Here is an 8,947-nt window from a genome sequence, read left to right on the forward strand (position 1 = left end):
TGTGTGTGTGTGTGTGTGTACGCACGTGTGTGCTTGCACACAGTAGGCATTACATTGCTATTTGTATGCCATCTGGTGATAGAAGATGGTCTCTGAGCTGATTCATTCCATTGTCCTGGTCTCTCAGTTGATAAAATCTCTTCCCTGGGTGTAACTACACCTGCCTTCCTGCGTAGCCACTCACTTAACTTTTGGATCACACAGAACAAATCTCATTCTTCTGACCTGACTTCCATTTCTATCTTGGCTTTTCTTTCTTCCAGACAAAATAGCCTGTCGCTGTCACTTATTCCTCTGAAAAGTCCTCACCATCCTGCTAGCATGAGCCAGCTGCTGCCAGAATAAGGCTGTGTAGCAATCTCTCGGCAAACTCAAGCCCTCCAGGGCATGTCACCTGCAGCCAGGCTCCATGGGGCTGGAGTCCAGGCTTCAGGTTGGGTCCTGGTCTGCTCCAGGTGTCTCTCCACTTTCCTGGGACTCCCCAAGCCTTGTTCCTTCAATGACAAAAGGCAAGCACACAGAGGGTAGACCCCACGACACAGCACCACTACCTGTCGTCACCGTCACCTAATATAAGTCACAAGGTCAAGCCAAAGTCAAGAGGCCATAGTGGGAGAAGGATGTAGAATACGGAGGAATAAAACATATAATAACCAATAACCCCCTCTGAGTCTACTGCCCTTGTCCTACTTCCTTGACCAACTCCACTGGACACCCTCTTCCAAAGTCTCTTCATGCCAAGGGGAGCAGGAGGCTAGGGAGGAGGGAACAGGCTTGGCCTGGCCGGCCCCTGCCTCCCCCCCTGCCTCTGCCTCCTACCATCTCCTGGCTCTCACACACGAGCTTCATGGGGTTTCTTTCATTTTCTTAAAGGTCTTTATCTCTCTGCCACCCCAGGGCTTTGCCTGTGCTGTTCATTCTGCTTGGAACACTCCTTTCTTAACTGCTTCTGCTGATCCAAGGGGAAGAAAATAGAACTTACCTGTCAGGTCCTTGAAAAGTTGTCTTTCTAACCATCCATCCCAGTTAAGTCTCCCTTTCTTTCTCTCCAGCAAAGAGGGTGGGTTTATTGTTCAGGACTTCTCATGATTGGTTTGTTAATTAATTTTGATGTTCTCCCCCTACTAGACTCCAACCTCCATGAAGGCAGGAACCTGTGGTTGCATCCCCAGAGCACACATCAGGCCCCTCCTGTGACAGATGTGGATACACACTGACTGAGAGCTGGAGGGAGGATCCAAGGCGAGGAATGCACACGGGTTGGATTTCAACAGCTCTCGCTTCTCCTTTTGTGCAGTGGTAAAGTGCAGAAGAGAAAAAGAAACAGCCCTGCCCTACTCACAGAGCTGTGCTCTCTCTCCCTCTAGCAGGGCAACTGTCACCCACTAGTGCTCAGGACGGGAGAAGGCTTGGAGAAGGCTCCTAATCTTTTCTTAGGGACATGGCCTTGGCCACCACTGCTTGACTTTTGTGGATGAGGATTTGTTCCCACGACTCATTTGGCTCAGACACCTCCTCAGAGGTATTCACACACGCCCACTGTCCACACGGCTGGCCAGGAGTACGCCAGGTACTTTGGGATAAAAAACTGTGCCACTAATATTTCACCGGGGAATAATTGACAAGGGTGAGCCGAGGGGACCTACAAATGGAGGCTAGTGACATAAATGGTGACTTGAGAGTTCAGGATGCTAGGTTCTGATGGCAGAATCACCCGACCTGCTGAAAGCACCCACTCCTGTCCTTTCTCTCCTCCCCTGGGGCCATTCAGCCAGCCTTTGCCCTTCATCATACCCATAAACCAAGGAGAAGTTTTGGTCTTTCTGTCTGTGGTCTTTTGAAAATGTCTGGATCTGTTTAATGAAGTCCTCTGTAGCCCATCAGCCTAGACAAAGCAGTGCAGCTAGAGCCGGAAAGTCAAGTTCTGAGTCCCATCTCTCGCTCCCCCTTCCCATCTGGATCATACAGAGAGGTGACTTCACCTCTTCAAGCCTCAGGTGACTTCACCTCTTCAAGTGGAATTGATTTTTTTTCCTTCACCTGATGAGTGGGCGTGGCTAAACCCGAGTGGCAGTGGCTGAGGACTGACTGAGAGAACATGAATGGCTTCCTGACTGTAAAAGACTATGGAGCACAGAGGGTTAAAGGTTCAGGAACCAAAAAAACAGAACAAAGGAGAAAATAATGCCCACTTCCGGATGCACTTGAAGGACAGATTGCTTAGGATGGGATTGCAATCGGGTCTCCAAGTGAGAGAAATGATTGCTGCCCTCATCAATATTACTGCTGGCTAAGTCTACATGGGACTCAATCAGGTAATTGAGGTCTCAAATTTAGTTTTTATCCAGATGTCAAGATTAATAGACATGGCTTCCTGGAATTAACTCTTTGTAGCTTTCATGGGAAGCACAATGAACTCTGGAGCTGACATTAACATTTGGGAGACCTGAACATTTGGAAAATAAAGGTCTCCTGTCTGACTTAGCTAGTCCAAATGTTACCACAGTCAAGGTCACGGGACTGCTGTGTACTTGTCAGCTCTGGTTTGAGTCCAGAGGAGGTTCAACTCTATGACCCCCTGGACAGCTACTCTAAGAGATTGTCACAGGTTGGAAGGACCCTGAGCTAGAGGCCAGAGAGGACAGGAGACGGGCCAGAATTCACCTTAGTCACAACAGAAACAACGAAACTAATCACAATACACAACTAAAACACAACACTGGCTGGATGTCAGGATGGGCATTTATAGCATTATTTCCATAAACATTCACTGAATGTCTATCAGGTACCTTGCCCAACACCTCTCTTCCATTTGTTCCTGAGTTGCATCCTTTATAATACACTGGAAATAGTTAAGTAAAATGCTCGCATGAGTTCTGTGAGTTATTCCTTGGGGGGTGGGACAGGATGAACCCCTGAATTTGTAATTGGCCTGGCAGAAATGAGGGTGCCCTGGGCATCCTGGTTGTGACTGGTTTGAAGCAGGTCTTATGAAACCGAGTGAGCCCTTAACCTGTAGGGCCTCGGTGACTTTGGATAGTTAGTATCAGAATTGAATTGAATTGTCAGACCCCTGGTTGGTATCAGATTATGGTAGAAGTGGAATTGATTTTTTTTCCTTTTTCTTATTTTTTGGTACTGGGGATTGAACCCAGGACCTTGTGTATGCTAGACAATCATATTACCCTCAAACCCTGGAGAAATAGTATTGGAAAAGACATCACATATTTGATGTCAAGAAGAGGGGAAAAAAAAAAAACCTCTCATATATTAATAGAAAAAGGGAAAAATGCATGACCCTCTCAATAGACATGGAAAAATTAATTGATAAGAATCCAAGTTTTTTCACAATAAGAGCACTAAACAAACTAGGAGAAGGGAAGACCTATCAGCCTTCATAAGGGCATCTGTGAAAATCATTCACTAATGTGGTACTTAATGACGGATGAATGAACGCTCTCCCCTGAAGATCAGCCATCAGACAGCCATTTCTTTTCAACATTGTCCTCGAAGTTCTAGCCAGGGCAATTAAGCAAAGAGGGGAAAGGAAGCATCCAGAAGGAAGAGGATGAAATATAACTCTATTCATGGAACATGATCTTAAGTATAGAAAACCCTAAAGACAACAAATATGTACCAAAAAAAAAAAAAAAAAACCACTCACTTTTAGAGTTAATATGTGAGTTCAGCTAAGTTGCAACTTCAATATAAAAATTTAGTTTTGTATTTTTGTGTGTGTGTGTGTGGTGCTGGGGATCAAACAAGATCTTGCACATGCTAGACAAGTGTTCTACCACTGAGCCATATCCTCAGCCCCACTTGTATTTCTACACATCAGCAATGAACAATCCAAAAAAGAAAACAATTCCACTTCTTTTTGCTAAAAGAAAAAAAAAGACTTAGAAATAAATTTAAGGAAGGAAGTGCAAGGTTTGTACGGTGAAAACTATAAAATGTGGTTGAGAGAAATAAAAGAGAACTAAGGATGTCACTCAGTGGTCGAGCGAGCATTTGCCTAGCATTCATAATGTCCTGCTCTGATCCCCAACTTAAATAAACAGAGGCCAGTCAATGGAAGATGAAATATGGTTAAGATGGCAAAATGGCAACACTCTCCAAATGGAGCTGCCACTTCAATAGCATCTCTATCAAAACTCCAGCTGACTTCTTTGCAGAAATGGACAACCCTTTCCTAAAATATACATGGAATTATTTTAAGGGACCCCCCCAAAGCCTAAATAATTTTGAAAAAGAAGAGCAAATTTGAGAGACTCACACGTCCTACTGTCAGAACTTCTTACAAAGGTATAATAATTCAAATAGTGTGGCACTAGAGTAAGATAAAAATATAGATCAAGGGAATCGAAGTTAGAGTCCAGAAGACTAGGGTGCCAAGACATCCAATGTTGCCAAGACAACTAGAGATCCACCAGCAAAAGAAGGAAACTGGATCCCTACCTCACACCATATGGACAAAATAATCAAAGATCTACATGTAAGAACTACCAAACTCTTAGAATGAAACACATAGGTAAATCCTCGTGACCTTGGATTAGGCAGCCATATCTTAAATGTTACACCCAAAGCATAAGAACCAAAAATAAAAGTAGATAAGTTGAACTTCATTCATATTAAAAATTTTTGTTCAAAAAAGAACACTATGAAAAACGTGAAAAGACAAACCCATAAGATGAGAGAAAATATTTCCAAGTCATGTGTCTGGTAAAGGTCCAGAAAAGATAAAGACTTCTTAATAATTCAACAACAATAACAAAACAGACAAAAAACCCCGATTTAAAAACAAAAGACTTAAATCGACATTCCTCCAAAGAATATATACAGGTCACCAGCAAACACATAAAAAGATGCTCAGTATCACCAGTAATTAGGAAAATGAAAAAACCAAACCACAATGACATACCAATCCACAAGTACAGGAATGGCTAAGGCATAAAAGACAATAACAAACGTTGGTGGGAATGTGGAAAATCAGAACACTCAGATATTGTTCGGGGAAGGTAAAATGGTTTAGCTACTTTATAGCATCAAAAAATCACAGGATTACTATATAATGACCCTGCAAGTCAATCCTAGGTATATACCCAAAAAGAAGTGAAACGGGTGTTGAAACAAAAACTTGCACACAAATGTTCATAGCAGCATTATTCACAATAGCCAAAGGGCAAAAACAACCCATATGTCCATGAACTGATGGACAAATAAAAGGAAGTCCATTCAGACAATGGAATATGATTCAGCCATAAAATGCAATGGCTGATTCATAATGTAACATGGATAAACCTTAAAAATATTATTCTAGGTGACAATAGCCAAACAGAAAAGACCACACATGCTACTAAATGTCCAGAACAGGCAAATCCACAATACAGAAAATAGATTGGTGTTTGCCAAGGACTAAGGAAGGGGGAACTGAGTGACGATTTAGTGGGATTTCTTTTGGGATAGTGAACAGTTTCTGAAATTAGTGATCATGTTTGCACAGCACTGATGCTAAAAGTCAGTGACCTGTACACTGGAAAGAGGGTAAAATGGTGAATTTTATGTTGTGCTAATTCTACGTCAACTTTTTTTTCTTTCTTTCTTTTTGTACTAGTGATTAAACCCAGGAGCACTTTACCACTGAGCTACTTCCCCAGGCCTTTTTTGTTTTGAGACAGGGTCTCACTAAATTGCTTAGGGACTCACTAAGTTGCAGAGGCTGGCTTTGAATTTCCAATCCTCCTGCCTCAGCCTCTAGAGTTGCTGGGATCACAGGAGCGCCCCACTGAGCTCAGCCTAGTTTGTTGTTGTTGTTCATTTGAAAGAAATGATAAATGGCAGTTCAAGTTTCATTTGCTGGCAGAATCAGTTTCCTAACCATGAGTCTACTTCTTGGCTCTCTGCCATGTATTGACACTAGCCTCTTGGGATTTGTTTTTTGTTTTTCTTTGTTTGTTTTTTGGGGGGGTGTTTTTGTTTTTTTGTTTGTTTTGTGGTTTTGGGGAATGAACCCAGGACACTCTGCCATTGAGCCACATCCCCAGTCATTTTATTTTTTATTTTGAAACAGGGTCTCACTATGTTACCCAGGCTGGCCTCAAACTTGCAATCCTCCTGCCTCAGCCTCCCTAGTAGCTGGGGATGAGAGGTGAGCACCATGACTCCCCTGGCAGCTTCTTGTCTTTACTGGTGTGACGTGGACTATCTCTTCCCAAGATCACAAGCTCGGTGAGGGCAGAGACAGAGACTGGATCCTAGAAGACTGTCACAGCACCAAGGAAATACTGAAAACAGGCTTCAAAACTTTGAGAAGCCACCGAGACAGCGAGTCCAGGGAGGAAATGGGACTTTATTCCGTCCAAATATCCAGATGGGTCCCCCACTAACACATGACAGTGCCTGAAACCCTATCTGAATTTCTCTTCTTCTTCCTTTCCTACAACATTCTAAGGCATCAGGACAGAGAAAGAAAACACGCTTGGTCAGGGGGTGCAGCGAGCCCCACGGTCACTAAAGGAAATGGCACCGATCATGGAAACGCAAAGCTCCCTCCACGTGGCCCCAGGGAGCCATTTCCACGTAGGAGTAAGGACTGACGGTGACAGAACTCGGAACGTTCATTTCAGAGCAAGTAGGAAAAAAACCCAAGCCAAAGTCGTCCTTCATCAGCTGACCAGTCGCCCTTTTCCCGGGGCTTGGCCAGAGTCCCCCTCTCGGATTCTCAGACACTTAACTCATCTTTTCCCCTCACCACTGTGAAAGTCCATCTAGGGCTGTGGGCGACCCAGCCCTCTCAGAACCGCCCGGTTGCTGGGTCTCCTGCCCTGAGCCTCGGTTCTGCACCTGGGTTCAATCTTGCAGCCTCTTGCAGGTCGCTAACCACCCACCTCCCCGACCTCCCCTAGAGCCTCAGTCCTCTGCAAGACTCGGCAGAGACTCCCTCTCTGGAAGGAGGTCTTTCCTGATCTGCAGGCTGGGGGAGGCCACCCTCCTCCCTACTCTTCTTGAGTTCTGTCTTGAAATCTCAGATGATTTGACAGCATCAGGGCTCACGTTGGTGGGTGGAGCCATCGACTCCCCCACTCTGTCAATCTTCTGTAGGTGTGGGATGTGACCACGCCCACATCTCCACATCTGAGGCCGACTATGCAGAGTTCGAGTTTCCCTCTCTTTTTAACCAGTCAGCACTGGATAACATCAACATCATCCTCATTTTTTTTTTTTAATTACATAAGACCAGTGGATAGCCAGCGTACAATTTTGGGGGGTCATTTTTAGGGTTTTGTTACTTTCCTTGTATTCTAAGGCAATAACCACCAGTCTCCCTATTAATTTCTTTCTTTTTAAATGTGATTTAATACATTTTTTAAATATCTTTTTATTTGTAGATGGACACAATACCTTTATTTTATTTTGTTTATTTGTATGTGGTGCCGAGGATCGAACCCAGTACCTCACGCATGCTAGGCAAGCGCTCTACCACTGAGCCACAACCCCAGCTCCCCTATTAATTTCTTAAACAAATGATCACAAGACAAGATTTAATCATCCTCAGAAACAATTAATTCCAGTTTTCTGAAAAGCACCGTTGCTTTTAGGTTATACAGCGCACACCCCTGCCCTGCTTCTCCGCAATGAACCAGGCACAGCAAACTCCGATTTCAAAAGCACATTTCAAAGGCAATCCAACTGAATGTGGACTTTTTAAAAGTACATCAAATGCTTGAGCAAATCTACCTATATATAACCATTTAAGCAATTTCAAATACATTTCCATTGCATAATTACGCAAGGACCTCGGTCATAGAACATGCTGCTGCAAACTTAAGTGAAATCACCGCAGATTATTATTTGCAAGAAAAATGCCCACTTGCAAGGTAGACCTGTCATCAGCTTCTCAATGGATTTCCATCTTGTCATTTCCCACCAACCAGCTGGCCCCAATCAGTTCACCCTCGGGTCATTGAAAAAGCCACACAGAATGTGTGCACCCAGCCCAAAAAGGAAACTCAATTAGCATCTAGCTGGGGCTGAGCAGATTGGCTCCTAATGCTGGGGATTTTGAGTTTGAAAGCAGAAGTCATTATGTTCCTGAATGTTAGGGAAAAGGGACCATTATTTTCCTTCAGGAGCCTGCTACTCCTCCTATACTCCCTATTGACAGAACTTAGAGCAGCAGTCTTCATCCCTCGGTGTGCATTAGGACATTCAGAAGGCTTTTAAGCAAAAAAATGCCAATATTGGACACCATTGCAGACCAATCTAATCAGACTTTGAGAGAGGGGAGCCAGTTGGCATCTGAACTGGTAAGCGCTTGGGTGACGCCAGTTATAGAACCACTGGTTTATTTGAAGGCACTGGTTCTCAAAGTGTGGTCCTCACATCAACAGCATCAGCATCATCTGGCAGCTGCTTAGGAGTGCAAATTTTTGGGTCCCAATCCAGACCTATTGAATCAGAACCCCTGGGGGGAAGCAGTAGTTTGGATGTTAATAAGTATTCCAGGTGATCTGGGTATGTAGGTGAAATGTAGATCATAGGTTCACTCAGGCTTGTGTTCCCATCCCAATCCACCATTTATGAGCTCCCTGACCTGAGGCAAGGGCTGGTCTAGCTGAGACTCAGTTTTCACATCTGGGGATAATGAGGATTTAAATACAACAGTACATCTACTGCACTTATTTTTATTTATGTATAATTTTGGTTCTGGGGATTGAACCCAGGGGCATTCATCCCACATCACCAGCCCTTTTTTATTTTGAAACAAGAGTCTCACTAAGTTGTTCAGAGCCTCACTAAATTGCTGAGGCTGGTCTCAAGCTTGTAATCCTCCTACCTCAGCCTCCCGAGTCACTGGGATTATAGGTGTGCACCACCACACCTGGTTATCCAGTGCATTTGATACCCTAAATCTGACACAGAATCAGCACCCAATTAAAATGCTCGC

The sequence above is a fragment of the Marmota flaviventris genome, chromosome 17 (genome assembly GCF_047511675.1).
Source record: "Marmota flaviventris isolate mMarFla1 chromosome 17, mMarFla1.hap1, whole genome shotgun sequence".
NCBI classification, from domain to species: Eukaryota; Metazoa; Chordata; class Mammalia; order Rodentia; family Sciuridae; genus Marmota; species Marmota flaviventris.